Raw genomic sequence first — 21449 nt, 5'->3', positions numbered from 1 at the left:
AGCGAGATATTACAAACATGGGTCTGGTGACCCAACATTCAGAGCATACAAGTCAAAGCACATGCGGAAGCTCAACATGTCTGAGTACAGACATCTATAAATGAAAAATGCTGAGAAGCCTGACTATCTACCAGATCCTGCCGAGGGCACAAGATCGTAGCTGAGGTAACAAGCTAAACGTTGAAGTCCACGCGGAACTACTAGTGAGACAGAAGTCTCTGCAAAAACATAAAATAGGCAAACGTGAGTACAAATGTACCCAGCAAGACTTACATCAGAACTAACTACATATGCATCATTGTCAACAAAGGCGATGGTGGGGTTAAACTGCAGCAAGCTAGCTTTGACTCGGTGGCTATCCTGAACTACGACTGCAAGTAAATCTTTTGAGGTGTCGCACACGAGTCCACATATTCACCATATTAGTACACCACTATGGATCCGCTCCCGTCACCCTACGAGAACGCCATCCATAGCACTCACGCTTATCTTGCGTATTTTAGGGTATCCACTTTGACTTGTCTATGAACACTACAGGCAACCCAGAAGTCCTTTACCGCGGACACGGCTATTCGAATAGATGATGTTAACCCTGCAGGGGTGTACTCCTTCACACACGCTCTCACCACTTACCACCATGTACACGTCGTGTATCTCAGCAACCTTCAAGCGGAAGCCTGGCAAGGGAGTCGGCCACGACCTGACTAACCACACAAGTCTCTAGTCCAGGTTTATCGCCTATTCGGGTTCCATCTGCAAGGATATCTGGCCGGGGTGTCACTCACGGCCCCAAACAATGTGAGCAGGGTTCCCAAGCCCACCATCCGGGTGCCACTTGGTACACCGTGCCACTGCGCCTAGTCTATCCCAAGCCCACCTGTACCGGGTGCCACTTGGTAGACTACAAGCACTACGTACAAACACCAGAAACTAGTTGCAACTCCTGGACAGAGATCGAGTTGATTAATAAGTCGAGAGAGCTTGGAGTGCCTGGAGCCCAATGTGTGGTAGTAACTGTTCATGGATCACAAACACAGAACTCAGTTCCTGAGGACGGCTTCAATGAGACAACCCACCATGTACTCCTACATGGCCTCTCACCGCTACCTTTACCAAATTGTGTTCACACACTTAGCTCACATAGTAGGACATGTTCACACGCCTCCAATTCATCCTCGATGAATCAGACCTGACTCAACTCTAAGCAGTAGCAGGCATGACAAACAAGCATGAATGAGTGGGCACATCAGGGCTCAAACAATTCCTACTTATGCTAGTGGGTTTCATCTATTTACTGTGGCAATGACAGGTCATGCAGAGGAAAGGGGTTCAACTACCGCAGCATGTAACAATTGAATCATTGTTGTCCTAATGCAGTAAAAGAGAGCATGAGCGAGAGAGTGGGATTGTATCGGAATGAACAAGGGGGTTTTTCTTGCCTGGCACTTCTGAAGATAGTATAGTTCTTCATCGGTGTCATCGATCACATCGTTGGAACCACGTCTATCGAGAGGGAACAAATACCGACAACCAAGGAAGAATACAATCAATGCAATGCAACAATTATGATGCATGATAATGACACGGCAATATGAGTGTGTTGGGGTAATGCAACTACAACCAGATGGGTTTGGGTCATTTTGAACCAAAGGTTCAACCCCAAACTCAAATTATGAACTTAAATAGTGCTTTATAATGTTTTGTACTAAACAGCAATGTTAAGATGTTTAAACATGCATGACACCAGTACAGATGGATAGATTGGATTTTTGTGATCATTTTTCATATATAAATCTTTTCAATCTGAGTTATAGATTATTTTCTATGAATTTTTGAAGTTTATAACATTTTCTGAAATAAATAAACCATTTAAGATTTATTTAAATTACAGAAATGAATTACTATGTCAGCATGATGTCACTGTGATGTCAGCAATCAACAGGGCCAGTCCAGGTCCAACCTGATCAATGGGGCCCACATGTGAGTGGCTATGGCTTTAATTAAGAAGGTTAAGCATAAGCCGTGGATTAACTGGGTAGTGGGTCCCAGTGTCAGTGGCACAATGTTTAGTTAGCGGGAGATTAACCTCTAACAGTGGCAATTAGCACTAATTATAACCCTACACTAATTCAGTCAAAGGCCGGCCCCACATGTCATGGACACAGGGGGGGTCCTGCCGTGGTCAAAGTGGGTCAAACCCACCGGCGTTTAGCCGGCGACGGGGTCAAACGCGGCGGAGGTGCTCGGGATTGGGCTGTGGTGGCCGGGGCTGACGGCAGCGAGCTTGGCAGTGGCGACCGACGTTCGGGTGTGCACAGAAACGTGGCTGCGGTGGCCTAGGCGATGCGTGCGCGGAACCTAAGCCGTCTACGCGATGCGGCGAGCAGGATGGACATGCGCCCGGGACCTAATGGTCACCGAAGCATCGTCGGCAGCAAGCACGGGCAGGGAGGGTTTCGGTCGTCGGCGAAGCGGCAGCTACGATGTGCAACCGAGAAAATGAAGAGGGGGAGAAGGAGCAGCAGCTCACAGCGGTTGCAGCAGGCATCGAAGCGGGCTCGGGGAAGGTCGGAGCTGAGCGGGGCGGCCAGGCGGATCTCCGGCGGCCGAGGAGGGGAAAAGCATCGGGGGCGGTGCTTCGGGGCCCTTCTGGTCGCGTGGCTCAGTGAGGAGGTAGCGAACGAGGTGGCGGAGCTTGGGAATTGCTCGGGGCGGCTCAGGGAACACGCTGGACGCGGTGACAGCGAGCGGCACCGACGGCAGCATTCGGCTACGTCGAGAGGGCAAGGGAGAGACGAGGGGGAGGAATGGAGCGGTCAGCGCGATCCAGACGGCTCCGGGGTGGTATCTCGCGACGTCTCGCTAGCGGGAGGAGGCAGGCAGGCACCCTGGTGGCGTGGCGTGCCATGCGTGCGCGCGCGTCGGCCACACGCCTGGCCGACTGGCGCCAGAAGGACGACAACGCCTGGTGGGCTGGCCTAAACTGGGCCGCCAGGTAGGTCCTGGTGAGTGGCCGAGTGGCCTTCTCTCTCTCTCTCTTACTTAATTGTTTCTGTTTTTCTATTTTCCTGCAACTTTAGAGCTTTATTAAAAATACTAAAACTAATGCAAAAATCATGAAACTTCTCATGCCCACTGTTTGGAATATTTCCAACAGTAAACATTTTAGTTTATGATTATTTGGACATTTAAAATATTTTATAGCATTTAAATGTCCAAATGCAATTATCATATGATTTAATCTAGTGACCTTGTGATGTCCTAGAAAAGTGTGCATCATTTTTGTCAGAGGTTCTAGACCAAGGCAAAGATGATGAACATTTTAGAAGGGCATTTTAGGTTCATTGGAAAAGATTTTGGTAAACCCTAGTTGGATTAAGGGGGTGTTGGGGGTTCTGTCATCCCCATTTTCAATTTTCTGAGCAAAATAAACATGATGCAACACCAGAGGCTAGCACTAGGCATTACCATAACTAGGAATGTGACAACTCACCCCCACTAAACAAGAATCTCGTCCCGAGATTCAAGCGTAGGGTAAGATGAAGGGGGAAACGCGAACTAACACAATCTACACGATCCAGGTAGCACTTCATAAGAACGTTGATTCGATCACGATATTTGTCTCGATGTCATGCTCTGAGAACTTCGTCCAACACGACGATGACAGAAAGAAATTCTACGGGACCGATCTCCTCAAAGATCGAGCAACTGTAGATCAGCTCATGAAATGAGACATAACATCTCTTGAGTTGAGACAAGATACACACATCAAGAATGATGGAAATGAGCGTATGACAAGGTTTAATTAAATAGCAGAATTTCCACACTTACGAGGGTGGTGAAAGGGTGTCAATGTAATAAGGAGTTGGTTGCCCTTCGGAATAAATGGGGCACCTTTGGGAAGATGACTGGTAGAATTATTCCCTTCAGTGGCAAAACGTATTACTTTTGATACATCGATCATTGAAACTCTCTATACCATCCTAAGGCAATTCACAAACGATCGTTCGACGGAGTTCGAGAGAACGACATACTCGAGCTAGAATGGATGATGTGGACTACCTTGTTGAAGACAACGCGATGGATGATTTTGCTTATCATCGAAAATGGATGGGACCCATGGTAGGACCACTTCTGAAGATGATCCTGAACAACAATTGCTAAGAAGGGCAGTCCAAGGGAGATTGGCACAAGGCGGTGCAAGCTGGGAACAAAATGCAAATGGCGGAATGTTCCAACCATCATATCTGCCTGAGATTCAAATCTGGTTGGTGTCAGGAAATTCCAGACTCATCAAGTCTAGAAAGAAAAATGAAAGTTTGCAACACAAATCGATGAGATGGCGTTGCGAGATTCTCGGGGAATGAACTACGATAGCAAGCTCCAAAACATGAGCTGGTTCTGCTACGAGCATGTGAACATGTTGTCCCAGACAAGCATGGCCACGTAGTAGTCTTATAATAAAACACTACCGAGTTCAGGTGGGGAACCATCATCGAGGATATCAAAGTCCTTGCATAAGTCTGGATTAGCTATTATGAAGGAACTTCTTCTCCTTGAACAAGTCAATCAGTGGCTTGGTGTGCTAGGGAATACATATGGAATGCATGTAATTAATCTGCCAAACCATATAATACATTCGCACATGCATAACTGACTTGGGATGATTCTAGAGGAAGAAAAAATAATCTTTCTCAGATCCACGGCGGCAACTTACACCAAGTGCACGTGAATTAGAAGGGCTCACTTCTTTCGTCCAAACATATGCTTCATGAACGGGACATGAAGATAATGCTTATAAAGTTTCCAATACTAGCTGGATGTTCAACATGAATCATGGAGAAGATAACAATGTTTCTAATGGGCTCAACAAGAATTCATCCAGGTTTCCATACAAGTGGAATTCCAAAATTATGTGAACAAGGTGATAGCATTGGTCAGACCTGAAAGATATAATGGTGTATGCTCGAGGAACAACCACGAGTAAGACAACATTATGAATATCGTTCGTTCTGATTTGATTTGACGATAGCCCATACTCAAATCAAAGGTTTGGGTAAGACAATAGATCCAACAATTGACCACGAGGATCAACCAATGAAGATATCATCTTTCTTCAACACACACGCACAAGGATATCCCTTTGGAATGATCTGAGTCGGACAAGCTTTTATCTTCCAACTCTCCAAGTTGTTGTTTAGCTTAACCAACTAGCTCAGGGTATCCAACACGGATTCTTAGAGAAAGGGTGGTTTCGAAAACCAACTTGATCACGAGCTCAACATAGCGGTCAGGTGACAACCCGGTGATACTTCCGAGAAGATAATCGGAAAATCACGAACCACCGATATGCTATTATGCTCGAGAACAATCTTGCTTTTCAGGGCAAGATGAGATGATCAAATAAGCAAGGGATTGACATAGCCCTAACTCATTGATCGAAAGGTGCACCTAAAATAAGGACTAGGTAGCACGATCAATCTTAGAATGATAATTCAATACCAACATGCTAAGAATGAGATTATTCTCCATTAACTACCAAGCAATGGGGTTGCTAGCAGTATTGGTTTCACACATCACGATTCACTTCTTGGCATTCCAGTTACAATAACACGGGAATCGAGGAATTAACAATGATGGCAAGAAGCATTACTGCGTCAAGAATTCATAAGAGGTGGTGCAATTCTCATGACACTCTTGACATAAAGATGGTAACACTCCAAGTTAGAGCAGAGCAGAAGCTAGATTGGCATTTTGATCTGCGGAATACAATTGCTTTGATCCAATCCTAGATATGGATGAGGTTCTGGAGTTTGTTTCTCCTATTCATTCTAAAATAGAACGGCTTGGCGGACCACAAGAATACTACGCATTGAAGAACATGCATGCACAACATAAACTTGACTATCAACTGATAGACAAGGGTCGGAATACAATTACAGAGGGACAACTCAAAGGAACATATATCTTTCTGAGTTGTGGATGCATAGGTTAGTATGTCGAACAAGTTCAACATATTTCTTCCGAATAACCCATGCTGAAGAGGAAGGACTGTAAGATTCACAACTATGAATTGAGGACTCACCAAGAGCACTCTGGTTGCGATCTTTTGGTTCAAAGAACTTCCGCCATAAGCAGTTCATGGTATTTGGAGGAAGGAAATACCACGAACCACGAGGACTATCGCAAAGGTTACTAATATCCCGAAGGAACTAGAAAACACTATCAACATGAAATAAGTAGGGTGAATCTCGGGTTCAAGAACCCAGGAGTAGAATACCTACTACTAGGTAGCATCACACGATGCTTTCGAGAATGATGGCCAGAATCATCACACTAGGAACACAAAACATGGCTAGATTACCTGGTGATCCTCTAAGACACCTAGGGTCATAATACTAGCTCCAACATATATGTCGAGGCAACAAAGTACCTCAACTCAGCAATTTAGTGTGGTTAACCTGGCCTAAAAAGACATCAGAACGAAAATAAGGGATTTGCAAATGCATCAAACTATTTAGAAACCTGGGATGACTCGGACAGCATAACGACTGTAGATGCTCAAAAGATTTGAGACATCCTGCAAAATGATGGCATAACCGCTCAACATCACAATATGAAGGTTTCAAGACCAACTGGCGATACGCAGAAGTAGTAGGAACTAAACTGAGGCTTAAAGCCAACAATCCTATAGGTCTACAGATTAGTAACACGTGATCCTGATAGAAAGAAGAGAAATCCTAGTTCCTTAACCCCATAGGAAGATAAGATGACTCGGATCAGAAGGGCATACGGTATAAGGAGTAAAAAGAGCCTTACGTTCCCAACCACAATCAATTCCCTTATATAACTAAAGAATTTCTAGACTCAACTTCGACCAGTTTGGCTTGGTAATCCTACAGGCAGTCAAGCTCTGATACCAAAGCTGTCAGGACCCCGACTCAATGCCACACCGATCTAGCATGTAACACCTCATATCACTTTGCGGCCTCACGCACGGTATTCCCATGGGTGTTGCCTTACCAGGCCCGGGACCGTTTGCGCCTTTTGGCACACGTATATGATAGTGTCGCTAGCATCCATATGAAAAGGAGCCCGAGCTAACATGACTAGTCGTGAACCCAAAGTGGCACTAACTTACAGGGACAGGCATACATGACCCATCAACGAACGTGTCGGTCATCAGCAAGTGAATCCGGGCTGTAGCAACTGGGCTAGCAGGACTCCGGTAAACCAGGCTGTAGCAGGCTAACAGGACTCTGGTAGACACCGCGTGGCATTTCCCCGAAGGGACAGACACAGGAACGAAGGACACATGCCGGCCAGCCTAAGTGTTCTGGAGCAGTAGCAAGCTATCATGGCTCAGTGGAAGCACTAGGAGACATTTCCCGGTAAGAGAGGCTACCAATGAACAACTAGATAGTCAGATCCCACACATACCAAGCATTTCAATAACATACACACAATATGCTCGATATGTGCAAATACAACATGGCATCACAACATGACTCTACAACTCAAGTATTTTATTCAATAGGCTCCGAGGAGCGAGATATTACAAACATGGGTCTGGTGACCCAACATTCAGAGCATACAAGTCAAAGCACATGCGGAAGCTCAATATGTATGAGTACAGACATCTATAAATGAAAAAGGCTGAGAAGCCTGACTATCTACCAGATCCTGCCGAGGGCACAAGATCGTAGCTGAGGTAACAAGCTAAACGTCGAAGTCCACGCGGAACTACTAGTGAGACGGAAGTCTCTGCAAAAACATAAAATAGGCAAACGTGAGTACAAATGTACCCAGCAAGACTTACATCAGAACTAACTACATATGCATCATTGTCAACAAAGGGGGTGGTGGGGTTTAACTGCAGCAAGCCAGCTTTGACTCGGTGGCTATCCTGAACTACGACTGCAAGTAACTCTTTTGAGGTGGCGCACACGAGTCCACATATTCACCATATCAATACACCACGATGGATCCGCTCCCGTCTCCCTACGAGAATGCCGTCCATAACACTCACGCTTATCTTGCGTATTTTAGAGTATGCATGTTCACTTGTCTATGAACTGTACAGGCAACCCAGAAGTCCTTTACCGCAGACACGGCTATTCGAATGGATGATGTTAACCCTGCAGGGGTGTACTCCTTCACACACGCTCTCGCCACTTACCACCATGTACACGTCGTGTATCTTAGCTAACTTCAAGCGGAAGCCTGGCGAGGGAATCGGCCATGACCTGACTAACCACACAAGTCTCTAGTCCAGCTTTATCGCCTATTCGGGTTCCATCCGCAAGGATATCCGGCCGGGGTGTCGCTCACGGCCCCAAACGATGTGAGTAGGATTCCCAAGCTCACCATCCGGGTGCCACTTGGCACACCGTGATACTGCGCCTAGTCTATCCCAAGCCCACCTGTACCGGGTGCCACTTGGTAGACTACTAGCACTACCTACAAACACTAGAAACTAGTTGCAACTCCTGGACAGAGATCAAGTTGATTAATAAGTCGAGAGAGCTTGGAGTGCCCGGAGCCCAATGTGTGGTAGTAACTGTTCATGGATCAGAAACACAGAACTCAGTTCTTGAGGACGGCTTCAATGGGACAACCCACCATGTACTCCTACATGGCCTCTCACCGCTACCTTTACCAAATCGTGTTCACACACTTAGCTCACACACAATAGGACATGTTCACACGCCTCCAATTCATCCCCGATGAATCAGACCTAACTCAACTCGAAGTAGTAGCAGGCATGACAAACAAGCATGAATGAGTAGGCGCATCAGGGCTCAAACAATTCCTACTCATGCTAGTGGGTTTCATCTATTTACTGTGGCAATGACAGGTCATGCAGAGGAAAGGGGTTCAACTACCGCATCATGTAACAGTTGAATCGTTATTGTCCTAATGCAGTAAAAGAAAGCAGGAGCGAGAGAGTGGGATTGTATCAGAATGAACAAGGGGGTTTTGCTTGCCTGGCACTTCTGAAGATAGTATAGTTCTTCATCAGTGTCATTGATCACATCGTCGGAACCACGTCTATCAAGAGGGAACAAATACCAGCAACCAAGGAAGAATACAATCAATGCAATGCAACAATTATGATGCATGATAATGACATGGCAATATGAGTGTGTTGGGCTAATGCAACTACAACCAGATGGGTTTGGGTCATTTTGAACCAAAGGTTCAACCCAAACCCAAATTATGAACTTAAATAGTGCTTTATCATGTTTTGTACTAAACAGCAAGGTTAAGTTGTTTAAACATGCGTGAAACCAGTACAGATGGATAGATTGGATTTTTTGATCATTTTTCATATATAAATCTTTTCAATCTGAGTTATAGATTATTTTCTATGAATTTTTGAAGTTTATAACATTTTCTAAAATAAATAAACCATTTAAGATTTATTTAAATTGCAGAAATGAATTACTGTGTCAGCATGATGTCACTATGATGTCAGCGGTCAACAGGGCCTGTCCAGGTCAAACCTGATCAGTGGGGCCAACATGTCAGTGGCTATGGCCTTAATTAAGAAGGTTTAAACATAAACCATGGATTAACTGGGTAGTGGGTCCCAGTGTCAGTGGCACAGTGTTTAGTTAGCGAGAGATTAACCTCTAACAGTGGCAATTAGCACTAATTATAACCCTACACTAATTCAGTCAAAGGCCGGCCCCACATGTCATGGACACAGGGGGGTCCCACCATGGTCAAAGTGGGTCAAACCCACCGGCATTTAGCCGCCGGCGGGGTCAAACGCGGCGAAGGTGCTCGGGATTGGGCTGTGGTGGCCGGAGCTGACGGCAGCAAGCTCGGCAGCGGCAACCGACGTTCGGGTGTGCACGGAAACGCGGCTGCGGTGGCCTAGGCTATGCGTGCGCGGAACCTAAGCTTTCTACGCGATGCGGCGAGCACGATGGACGTGCGCCCGGGACCTAATGGTCACCAGAGCATCGTCCGCGGCAAGCACGGGCGGTGGCGGGTTTCGGTCATCGGCGAAGCGGCAGCTACGGCGTGCAACCGAGAAAACGAAGAGGGGGAGAAGGAGCAGCAGCTCACAGCGGTTGCAATAGGCGTCCAAGCGGGCTCGGGGAAGGCCGGAGCTGAGCGGGGCGGCGAGGTGGATCTTCGACGGCCGAGGAGGGGAAAAGCATCGGGGGCGGCGCTTCGGGGCCCTTCTGGTTGCATGGCTCGGTGAGGAGGTAGGGAACGAGGTGGCGGAGCTCGGGGATAGCTCGGGGCGGCTCAGGGAACACGCTGGACGCGGTGACAGCAAGCGGCGCCGACCGTAGTGTTCGGCTATGGCGTCGGGAGGGCGAGGGAGAGACGAGCGGGAGGAATGGAGCGGTCAGCGCGATCCAGACGGCTCCGGGGTGGTTTCTCGCGACGTCTCACTGGCGAGAGGAGGCAGGCAGGCGCCCTGGTGGCGTGGCGTGCCATCCGTGCGCGTGCGTCGGCCACGCGCCTGGCCGACTGGCACCAGGAGGAGGACATCGCTTGGTGGGCTAGGCCTAAACTGGGCCGCCAGGTAGGTCCTGGTGAGTGGCCCAGTGGCCTTCTCTCTCTCTCTCTCTTACTTAATTGTTTCTGTTTTTCTATTTTTCTGCAACTTTAGAGCTTTATTAAAAATACTAAAACTAACACAAAAATCATGAAACTTCTCATGCCCACTGTTTGGAATATTTCCAACATTAAACATTTTAGTTTATGATTATTTGTACATTTAAAATATTTTATAGCATTTAAATGTCCAAATGCAATTATCATATGATTTAATCCAGTGACCTTGTGATGTCCTAGAAAAGTGTGCATCATTTTTGTCAGAGGTTCTAGACCAAGGCAAAGATGATGAACATTTTAGAAGGGCATTTCAGGTTCATTCGAAAAGATTTTGGTAAACCCTAGTTGGATTAAGGGGGGTGCTGGGGGTTATGTCATCCCCATTTTCAAATTTCTGAGCAAAATAAACATGATGCAACACCAGAGGCTAGCACTAGGCATTACCAGAACTAGGGATGTGACACATCCCTACAAAATCATATAGTTAGACTATGTTTCATTTTCATCACACAAAATACTCCCATCAAGAACAACCCCGGTTTCAGCCAAGCAATTGGTTCATACTTTTTAACATGCTTCAGCCTTTTTCAACTCTCACGCAATACATGAGCGTGAGCCATGGATATAGCACTATGGGTGGAATAGAATATGATGATGGAGGTTGTGTGGAGAAGACAAAAAAGGGGAAAGTCTCACATTGACGAGGATAATCAACGGGCTATGGAGATGCCAATCAATTAATGTCAACATGAGGAGTAGGGATTGCCATGCAACGGATGCACTAGAGCTATAAATGTATGAAAGCTCAACAAAAGAAACTAGTGGGTGTGCATCCAACTTGCTTGCTCACGAAGACCTAGGGCATTTGAGGAAGCCCATCGTAGGAATATACAAGCCAAGTTCTATAATGAAAAATTCCCACTGGTATATGAAAGTGACAACATATGAGACTTGCTACATGAAGAACATGGTGCTACTTTGAAGCACAATATATGAGACTCGCTATATTAAGAACATGGTGCTACTTTGAAGCACAAGTGTGGAAAAAGAGATAGTAACATTGCCCCCTTTTTATTTCTTTTCTTTTTTTCTTTTCTTTTTTTTCTTTTTTTGGGCCTTTTTTTCTTTCTTTTGGCCTTTCTTTTTTTTCTTTTTTTCTTTTTTCTTTTTCCTTTTTTCTTTTTGGGGACAATGCTCTAATAATGATGATCATCACACTTTTATTGATTTACAACATATGAATTACAACTCAAAACTAGAACAAGATATGACTCTATATGAATGCCTCCGGCGGTGTACCGGGATGGTGCAATGAATCAAGAGTGACATGTATGAAAAATTATGCATGGTGGCTTTGCCACAAATATGATGTCAACTACATGATCATGCAATGGCAATATGACAATAGTAATGCGTGTCATGATGTAAACGGAACGGTGAAAAGTTTCATGGCAATATATCTCGGAATGGCTATGGAAATGCCATAATAGGTAGGTATGGTGGCTGTATTGAGGAAGATATAAGGTGGTTTATGTGTGATAGAGCGTATCGTATCACGGGGTTTGGATGCACCGGCGAAGTTTGCACCAATTCTCAAGGTGAGAAAGGGCAATTCACGGTACCGAAGAGGCTAGCAATGATGGAAAGGTAAAAATGTGTATAATCCATGGACTCAACATTAGTCAAAAGAACTCATATACTTATTGCAAAAAATTTATTAGCCCTCGAAGCAAAGTACTACTACGCATGCACCTAGGGGGGAGGTTGGTAGGAGTTAACCATCGCGCGCCCCCGACCTCCACCCAAGGGAAGGCAATCAAAAGAGCACTCTATGCAATAAATTTGTTACACAACTTTCACCATATGTGCATGCTACGGGACTTGCTAACTTCAACACAAGCATTCTTTAAATTCATAATCACCCAACTAGCATGACTTTAATATCACTACCTCCACATCTCAAAACAATTATCAAGTATCAAGTTGATCATAGCATCCAATTCACTTCCTATGATAGTTTTTATCATACCCAACTTGGATGCCTACCATTCTAGGACCAATTTTATAACCATAGCAAATACCATGCTGTTCTAAGAGACTCTCAAAATAATATAAGTGAATCATGAGATACTAGCAATTTCTACAAAATTAAGCCACCGCCGTGCTCTAAAAGATATAAGTGAAGCACTAGAGCAAAAACTATCTAGCTCAAAAGATATAAGCGAAGCACATAGAGTATTCTAATAAATTCCAATCAAGTTGGCTTCTCCCAAAAGGTGTGTACAGCAAGGATGATTGTGTAAAACTAAAAAGCAAATACTAATATCATACACGACGCTCCAAGCAAAACACATATCATGTGGCGAATAAAAATATAGCTCCAAGTAAAGTTACCAATGAACGAAGACGAAAGAGGGGATGCCTTCTGGGGGCATCCCCAAGCTTAGGATTTTGGATATTCTTGAATATCTTGGGGGTGCCATGGGCATCCTCAAGCTTAGGCTTTTGCCACTCCTTGTTCCATAGTCCATCAAATCTTTACCCAAAACTTGAAAACTTCACAACACAAAACTCAACAGGAAATCTCATAAGCTCCGTTAGTGAAAGAAAACAAAACCACCACATAAGGTACTGTAATAAACTCATTCTTTATTTATTTTGGTGTTAAACCTACTGTATTCCAAGTTCTCTATGGTTCATACCACTTAATACTAGCCATAGATGCATCAAAATAAGCAAACAACACACGAAAAGCAGAATCTGTCAAAAACAGAATAGTCTGTAGCAATCTGTAACGAACGCAAACTTCTGGAACTTTAAAAATCGTACCAACATAGGAAGTCATGGGAAATTTTTCTATTGATCAGCAGCAAAAAGAATCAACGCAAAAGCACGTTTCTGTGATTTAACAAAACTAACTTCGTGCGTGTAAAGTTTCTGTTTTTCAGCAGAATCAAATTAACTATCACCATAGGTTATCCTATAGGTTCTACTTGGAACAAACACTAATTAAAACATAAAAACACATCTAAACAGAAGGTAGATGCAAAATTTATTACTAAACAGAAGCAAAAACAAAAAACACAAATAAAATTAGGTTGCCTCCCAACTAGCGCTATCGTTTAATGCCCCTAGCTAGGCATAAAAGCGAAGATAGATCTAAGTAGTGCCATCTTTGGCACTCAATTCGTAAGTAGCTCGCATGATAGATTCATAAGGCAATTTGACTTTCTTTCTTGGAAAGTGCTCCATGCCCTTCCTTAATGGAAATTGGAATCTAATATTCCCTTCCTTCATATCAATAATCGCGCCAATCGTTCTAAGGAAAGGTCTACCAAGAATAATAGGGCAAGAAAGGTTGCAATCTATATCAAGAATGATAAAATCTATGGGCACCAAATTTCTATTTGCAACAATGAGAAAATCATTGATCCTTCCCATTGGCTTTTTAATGGTGGAATCCGCTAGGTGCAAATTTAAAGAGCAATCATCAAGATCATGGAAACCTAGAATATCACATAAAGTTTTCAGAATCGTGGAAACACTAGCACCCAAATCACACAAAGCATAACACTCATGATCTTTAATTTTAATCTTTATAGTAGGTTCCCACTCATCATTAAGTTTTCTAGGTATAGAAACTTCCAAATTAAGTTTTTCATCATAAGATTGCATCAAGGCATCAACAATATGTTTGGTAAAAGCTTTATTTTGACTATAAGCATGAGGAGAATTAACAACGGATTGCACAAGGAAATACAACCTTCTAAAGAACAATTATCATAATCAAATTCCTTGAAATCCGAGATAGTGGGTTCAATGCTATGTAAAGTCATGACCTATCCAATCCCACTTTTACCAAATTTAGCATCAAGATCTAAAAACTCCGAATTATTGGGACGCCTTCTAACTAAAGTTGACTCATCTCCAGTCCCATTATTATTAAGATTCAGACTGCAAAACAAAGATCTAATAGGAGGCACATCAATAACTTTAAGATCTTCATCATTATTTTCGTTGAAACTAGAAGAACACGCCTTTACAAAGCAATCTTTCTTAGCACACAATCTAGCGGTTCTTTCCTTGCACTCATCAAAGGAAATTCTCATTGCTTTTAGAGACTCATTGATATCATGCTTAGCAGGGGTAGATCTAAGTTTAAGAAAATCAACATCAAGCGAAAGTCTATCAACGTTCCTAGCCAAATCATCAACTTTGAGCAATTTTTCTTCAAGCAAAGCATTAAAATTCTTTTGAGAAATCATAAATTCTTTCACACTATTCTCAAAATAAGAGGGCATCTTATTAAAATTACCATAAGAATTATTGTAGGCATTTCCATAATTATTAGAGGAATTACTAGGGAATGGTCTAGGATTAAAGTTTCCTCTATAAGCATTGTTTCCAAAGCTATTCCTACCAACAAAATTCCCATCCATAGATTCATTATTATTCTCAATCAAAGTAGACAAAGGCATATCATTGGGATCAAGATGTGTATTTTTAGTAGCAAACAACTTCATAAGTTCATCCATCTTTCCACTCAAAACATTAATTTCTTCTATAGCATGCACTTTTTTACTAGTAGATCTTTCGGTGTGCCATTGAGAATAATTAGACATAATATTATCAAGGAGTTTTGTAGCATCTCCTAAAGTGATTTCCATAAACGTGCCTCCCGCGGCCGAAAAAGATTTCTAGAAGCAAAGTTCAAACCGGCTTAAAAATTTTGTATGATCATCGCGAATCATCAATTTCATTCTTTCCCAAGATTGGGCAACATGCTCATGATCAAGTTGTTTAATATTCATAATATCGTTCCTAAGAGTGATGATCTTAGCGGGAGGAAAATACTTAGAGATAAAAGCATCTTTGCACTTATTCCTTGAATCAATACTATTCTTAGGCAAAGACGAAAACCAAACTTTAGCACGATCTCTAAGTGAAAACGGAAATAACTTCAATTTAACAATACCATTATCCGTATCTTTTTTCTTTTGCATATCACACAAATCAACAAAGTTGTTTAGATGAGTAGCGGCATCTTCACTAGGAAGGCCGGGGAATTGATCTTTCATAACAAGATTCAGCAAAGTAGTATTGATTTCACAAGACTCAACATCATTAAGAGGAGCAATCGGAATACTAAGGAAATCATTATTATTGGTATTGGAGAAATCACACAATTTGATATTATCTTGCGCCATGGCAACAAGTAATCCAACACACAAGCAAACAGAAAAAGGCAAGCGAAAAAGAGAGGAGAAGATTGGGAAAGAGAGGGCAAATAAAACGGCAAGGGTGAAGTGGGGGAGAGGAAAACGAGAGGCAAATGGCAAATAATGTAAATGCGAGGGAGATGAGTTTGTGATGGTTACTTGGTTTGTCTTGACTTGAGCGAAGACCTCCCCGGCAACGGTGCCAGAAATCCTTCTTGCTACGTCTTGAGCTTGCGTTGGTTTTCCTTGAAGATGAAAGGGTGATGCAGCAATAGTAGCGTAAGTATTTCCCTCAGTTTTTGAGAACCAAGGTATCAATCCAGTAGGAGGCTCCTCAAAAGTCCCACACACCTACACAAACAAACAAAGAACTCGCAACCAACGCAATAAAGGGATTGTCAATCCCTTCACGGCCACTTGCGGAAGTGAGATCTGATAGAGATAGTATGATAAGATAAATATATTTTTGGTATTTTATAATATAGATAAGAGGAGTAAAGATGCAAATAAAAGTAGATTGAAAGCTTATATGATAAAAGATAGACCCGGGGGCCATAGGTTTCACTAGTGGCTTCTCTCAAGATAGCATAAGTATTACGGTGGGTGAACAAATTACTGTCGAGCAATTGATAGAAAAGAGAATAATTATGAGATTATCTAGGCATGATCATGTATATAGGCATCACGTCCGCGACAAGTAGACCGACTCCTGCCTGCATCTACTACTATTACTCCACACATCGACCGACTCCTGCCTGCATCTAGAGTATTAAGTTCATAAAGAACAGAGTAACGCATTAAGCAAGATGACATGATGTAGAGGGATAAACTAAAGCAATATGATATAAACCCCATCTTTTTATCCTCGATGGCAACAATACAATTCGTGCCTTGCAACCCCTATTGTCACTGGGTAAGGACACCGCAAGATTGAACCCAAAGCTAAGCACTTCTCCCATTGCAAGAAAGATCAATCTAGTAGGCCAAACCAAACTGATAATTCAAAGAGACTTGCAAAGATAACTCAATCATACATAAAATAATTCAGAGAGATTCAAATATTTCTCATAGATAAACTTGATCATAAACCCACAATTCATCGGATCTCAACAAACACACCGCAAAAAGAGTTACATCGAATAGATCTCCACAAGACAGGGGGAGAACATGGTATTGAGATCCAAAGAGAGAGAAGAAGTCATCTAGCTAATAACTATGGACCCGAAGGTCTGTGCTAAACTACTCACAACTCATAGGAGGGGCTCTGGTGTTGATGTAGAAGCCCTCTATGGTCGATTCCCTCTCCGGCGAAGCGCCGGCGAAGGCTCCATGATGGGATCTCGCAGATACAGAAGGTTGCAGCAGTGGAAATTGTTTTTCGTTGGCTCTCTAGATGTTTTCGGGGTACATGGGTATATATAGGAGGAAGAAGTACGTCAGTGGCCGCCTGAGGGGCCCACGAGACAGGGGGGCGCGCCTGAGGGTCCCTTATTCTAAACAAGCCGACTTAGCTTGATGCGCCGGATGCGGAGCAGTCCCAGTATGGGAGTGATCGAATTCACGACCTCAAAGACCCGACCACATGTTGCTAGCCACTCAAACAAATGCGTTCTGCTATCCAATGGTTAGCGTTAAAATTAAAGAATCTTATGCAACGTCAGATTCGAAACTTTTTTTTCAACTTTTCAAAAACTAATAACTATGAAATGCCAAATATACTTGGGAACGTGAACAATTTTCCAAATTACATTTTTTTGAAATTCTATACATTTTTAAAAAGGCGAACAAAAAATTTGAACAGAACATTTGTTGAAATTCACAAACATTTCTTAAAAGCATGAACGTTTTATAAAAATACAATTTTTTTTGAAGTTGGGAACAATTTTTGGAGACGGGAACATGTTTTGAACATATGGAAGAAATTTAGAAAATGTGTCTTTTAGTGCAAAACTTATTTTCAATTTTTGAACATATCACTAAACAAGAATATTTTTCAAATTTGTAACATTTTTAAATCTTGCACAAATTTGGAAAAACCCAAACATTTTTCAAAAAATGGGAATAATTTTTAAAATTCTGAAAAAAATTCAGAATGATAAAAATTTAAAATTACAAACATTTTTTAAATAGGAACAGAATTTTGTAATTCATAACATGAACTACCAAATATACTTGGCAACATGAACAATTTTCCAAAATTTGAACAGTTTTTGAAACTTACGTACATTTTTGGACAAAGCAAGAACAAAAAATTTGAACAGAACATTTCCTGAAATTCGCATACATTTCTTAAATACCTGAACATTCTTATAAAAACATGAATATTTTTACGTTGTGAACAATTTTTTTAAATGGGAACATGTGTTAAACATGCAGAAGAATTTTAGGAAATGTGTTTCTTTAATGCAAACATTCTTTTCAATTTTTAAACCTATATCTAAAACAAGAATATTTTTCGAATTTGGAACATTTTTTAAATGCATTTGTTTAAATATTGATTTTTTGTGAAAAATACGACCATTTTATTAAGAATGGGAATATTTTTAAAATTTGGACATATTTTGGCACGACAAAAAAATAGAAACTTTTTTTAAAATAGGAACATATTTTTGTAATTCATAACTTTTTACGAAATTGTGAATAAAAATTAAAACTGCAAACATTTTTTGAAAATTGTGGAATTTCAGAAATTTTTAAAAAATATATTTGCAATTTGCAAAATAAAAAGAAACAGTAAATGAAAAGAGAAAGAAACAGAAAAAGGAAATTTGAAACAGAACACAAACAAAAATGGGCCGCCGTGTCTTGGTCGCCCTGTGCGTAGCTGAAACTATATGCCGAATGGAGCGAAAAATAGAATTCTTCTATTGCTGCGTGGGCTGGTAAAAATGGCTAAGTTTACTGGGCCATAGGGCGCGTGGCCCACGTATGAAATTCTCCACAAATCGTTTTTCCTTTGCTAATAGACGGGGTACGAAAGTTTAGTACCACCTCAGATAAAAATAAAAAAAATCTTTTAGCGGTGAACGGATGAAAAAAATCGAAGAAACGCACCTTGCTTTATTAGTAGATATAGATATAGATATAGATATAGATATAGATATAGACTAGCTAGAAAAACTATTGTTGGGATGATATTTTCAATGATTACAATAGTATTACAGTGTGGCCAACTACCATAACCATGATTTTCCTTTTTATGTACTCCCTCCGTTTTTGTTTACTCTGCATATTAGGATTGACTGAAGTCAAACTTCGTAAAGTTTGACCAAGTTTATAGAATACAATATAGACATTTACCATAATAAATCTATACGATGTGAAAATACATTCAATAATAAATCTAATGTTGTTGATTTGTTATTGTATACCTTAATATTTTTGTTTACAAACTTGGTCAAAGTTTGTAAAGCTTGACTTTGACCAAAGCTAATATGCGAACTAAATAAAAACGGAGGGAGTATAAGTTAATATTGGCCAAAATATATGGGAGTATAAGCTAATATGCTTAAACTTGGTCACATCTATTTTTTTTCATCAAAGATGCATATGGTTGTGAAATGACTTACAAGACATAAGTTGCACCAAGGGCAAGAAAAAAATACTAAATTTAAATAGGGTGAAGTCTGGATATTTGTCCATATTATTGTTCTATATGCTGACCAATTCTCTTAATGATCGCCATGAGATTGACCACCTTCCGACACTTCACACCGCAGCACCGTATTAAAATAGAGGATGTTAACATGTATGGGTCTTGAGTAGCAGTACTTGTTGGGCTAGGAGCATGTAAAAATTATTTTTCCGGATGCAACGAACGGACACGGTACGCTAGTTTCTATATAAGAGCCAATAGAGATTGCCTTTGCGCGCTTTTGCGCCATGGGAAAAAACCCTGTCCGTCTCTGACACGGGGCCTCTGGTTTCGGATCGGGTACGATTCTCGTTTGGGTTCGTAGTCGGAGCCTTTTCCCAGTTATATCATGTGCGCTTCCGTAGTATTCGATCTCATTAACGATTTCCGCAGATTAGGTTTCTCGAACAAACCCCAATCGATTGTGGCGAGTTGCGCCATGGCGACGATCGCGTTCCGACTCCTCTCTCGCCGGACTCTCACCAGCGCCATAGGCAAGGCCGCCGAGCACCTTCCTCAGGTCAATTCATTCAATCCCGTCTCTCATCATCATCTTTTTTCAGTATTTCATTCCGAATTGACACTCAAAAGCTACGGGGTCTGTGGCAGGGTCGTTGGTCGTGGCGGTCCTATCTGATTGGCTTCGACTTTTTTATAAAAGTATTATCAATATTTTAACAAATTCTAAAAATATATGAACTAATCTAGAAATTTCTAAAATATTAGCCCGTCGGCCTTGCTCAGGCCGAAGAGGCACTTTCTGGCCACGCTTAGACCGAAGTTCGGTCTTCGGTCACGTTTGGGCCGATGAGTGGCCGGACTGGGCCGAAAAGATCAACTTCGGCCGCGGGCCGACCGATGGACGCACTTCGGCCTCGCCCTGACCGAAGAGTTGCCTTCGGCCTACACCAAGCCGAAGAGGGCACCTGCATCAGCAAAAGCAATTGTGTCTCCCCTAAAAAAAGCAAAAGCAACTGTGTCAGCGTGTGCAAGAGGGATGCCTTTTCCTGCTGGATATACGTGCTGTTAGATCACTTAGATGTTCGTGTGTTCCACTTAGAATTATACCAATAAAGTACAGTAGATTGTTCATCTGCATGTATGCTTGGAGGCATGCTAGCTTCGGCCTAAGGTTGGTTGTAGCTCGCGATAACCAACAAACAACGAGATTTGGCATCTCTTTGGAAGCTCCTGACCGTAACTCAAGGGACTTGTGCCAACTCACTTGGACTCGCGACACTTCCAGCGCCACTCTCTATGCTGCTAGCTTTCAGCACTCGAGGCAGCCCGCCCTCTTCGTCGGTGCAAAGCGCATTCTAAGAATAAATATTGATACTCCCTTCGTCCTAATATAAGTGTCTTAACCTTAATATAATTTTATACTAAAATTAGTACAAAGAATAAACACTTAGAGTAATTTTAACCGGGGGATTCATTTCATCCGCCCACGTCCGTCTGAGTCGTCAAAGATAAAATGATGGCCCAACGCGCCTGCCCATTACCAAAACCCGTCTGTTTCACGTCCGAGCGGACCCATTTTCGGTCCAAATTTGCGTCAGAAATTTGTCGGCGCGGATGCGAAACGAACGCGTGATAGGTTCTCTCTTGCGGATCGATTTCTCAGTAGCAACAATATCTGGGATACAAGCTTGATTCGGTTACAAGAATGGTGGAGGATGAACTACGGTTCAAGGAGGGGAAAGTGGTAGCCGCCAGGTTCGTCGTTGATCCACCGGATGCCTTTGCCCTCGTGCGCCTCCTCTGAAGTAGCGTGCAGCATGGGCTCGGGTGATCCACTCTGGCCCATGGGCGCGTTGGCTGGCCGTTTGATTCGTGTGGGCCGCTGGGCAGTTGTTGTGTTGGTGTGGTCGCTGCCCAGTGGATCCTGCTCGTCAGGGCGCTAACAACGCGTCGCGCGTTCCCTCGATGTCCGCCATTGCCCCATATGTCGGCAGGCCAACGACCCAGATGGTCATAATTAACACGGTGACCTACAAAGGGCCTATCTGGCAGTGTGT

At 42.6% G+C, this 21449-nt stretch overlaps 1 long non-coding RNA gene across 1 annotated transcript; it reads left to right on the top strand.

Annotated features, from left to right (window-relative positions):
* Positions 1-19675: 19675 nt before the first annotated feature.
* LOC119281167 lies at positions 19676-20068 on the top strand. The gene is made up of 3 exons (XR_005138290.1): positions 19676-19731; positions 19825-19951; positions 20041-20068. It is a non-coding gene; the product is annotated as an uncharacterized LOC119281167 (long non-coding RNA).
* The last annotated feature ends 1381 nt before the right edge of the window (positions 20069-21449 follow it).

Source organism: Triticum dicoccoides, chromosome 3B, assembly GCF_002162155.2.
Source record: "Triticum dicoccoides isolate Atlit2015 ecotype Zavitan chromosome 3B, WEW_v2.0, whole genome shotgun sequence".
Lineage (NCBI taxonomy): Eukaryota > Viridiplantae > Streptophyta > Magnoliopsida > Poales > Poaceae > Triticum > Triticum dicoccoides.
Note: the sequence above shows the minus strand (reverse complement) of the source record. Positions and strands in the feature narration are given on the sequence as shown.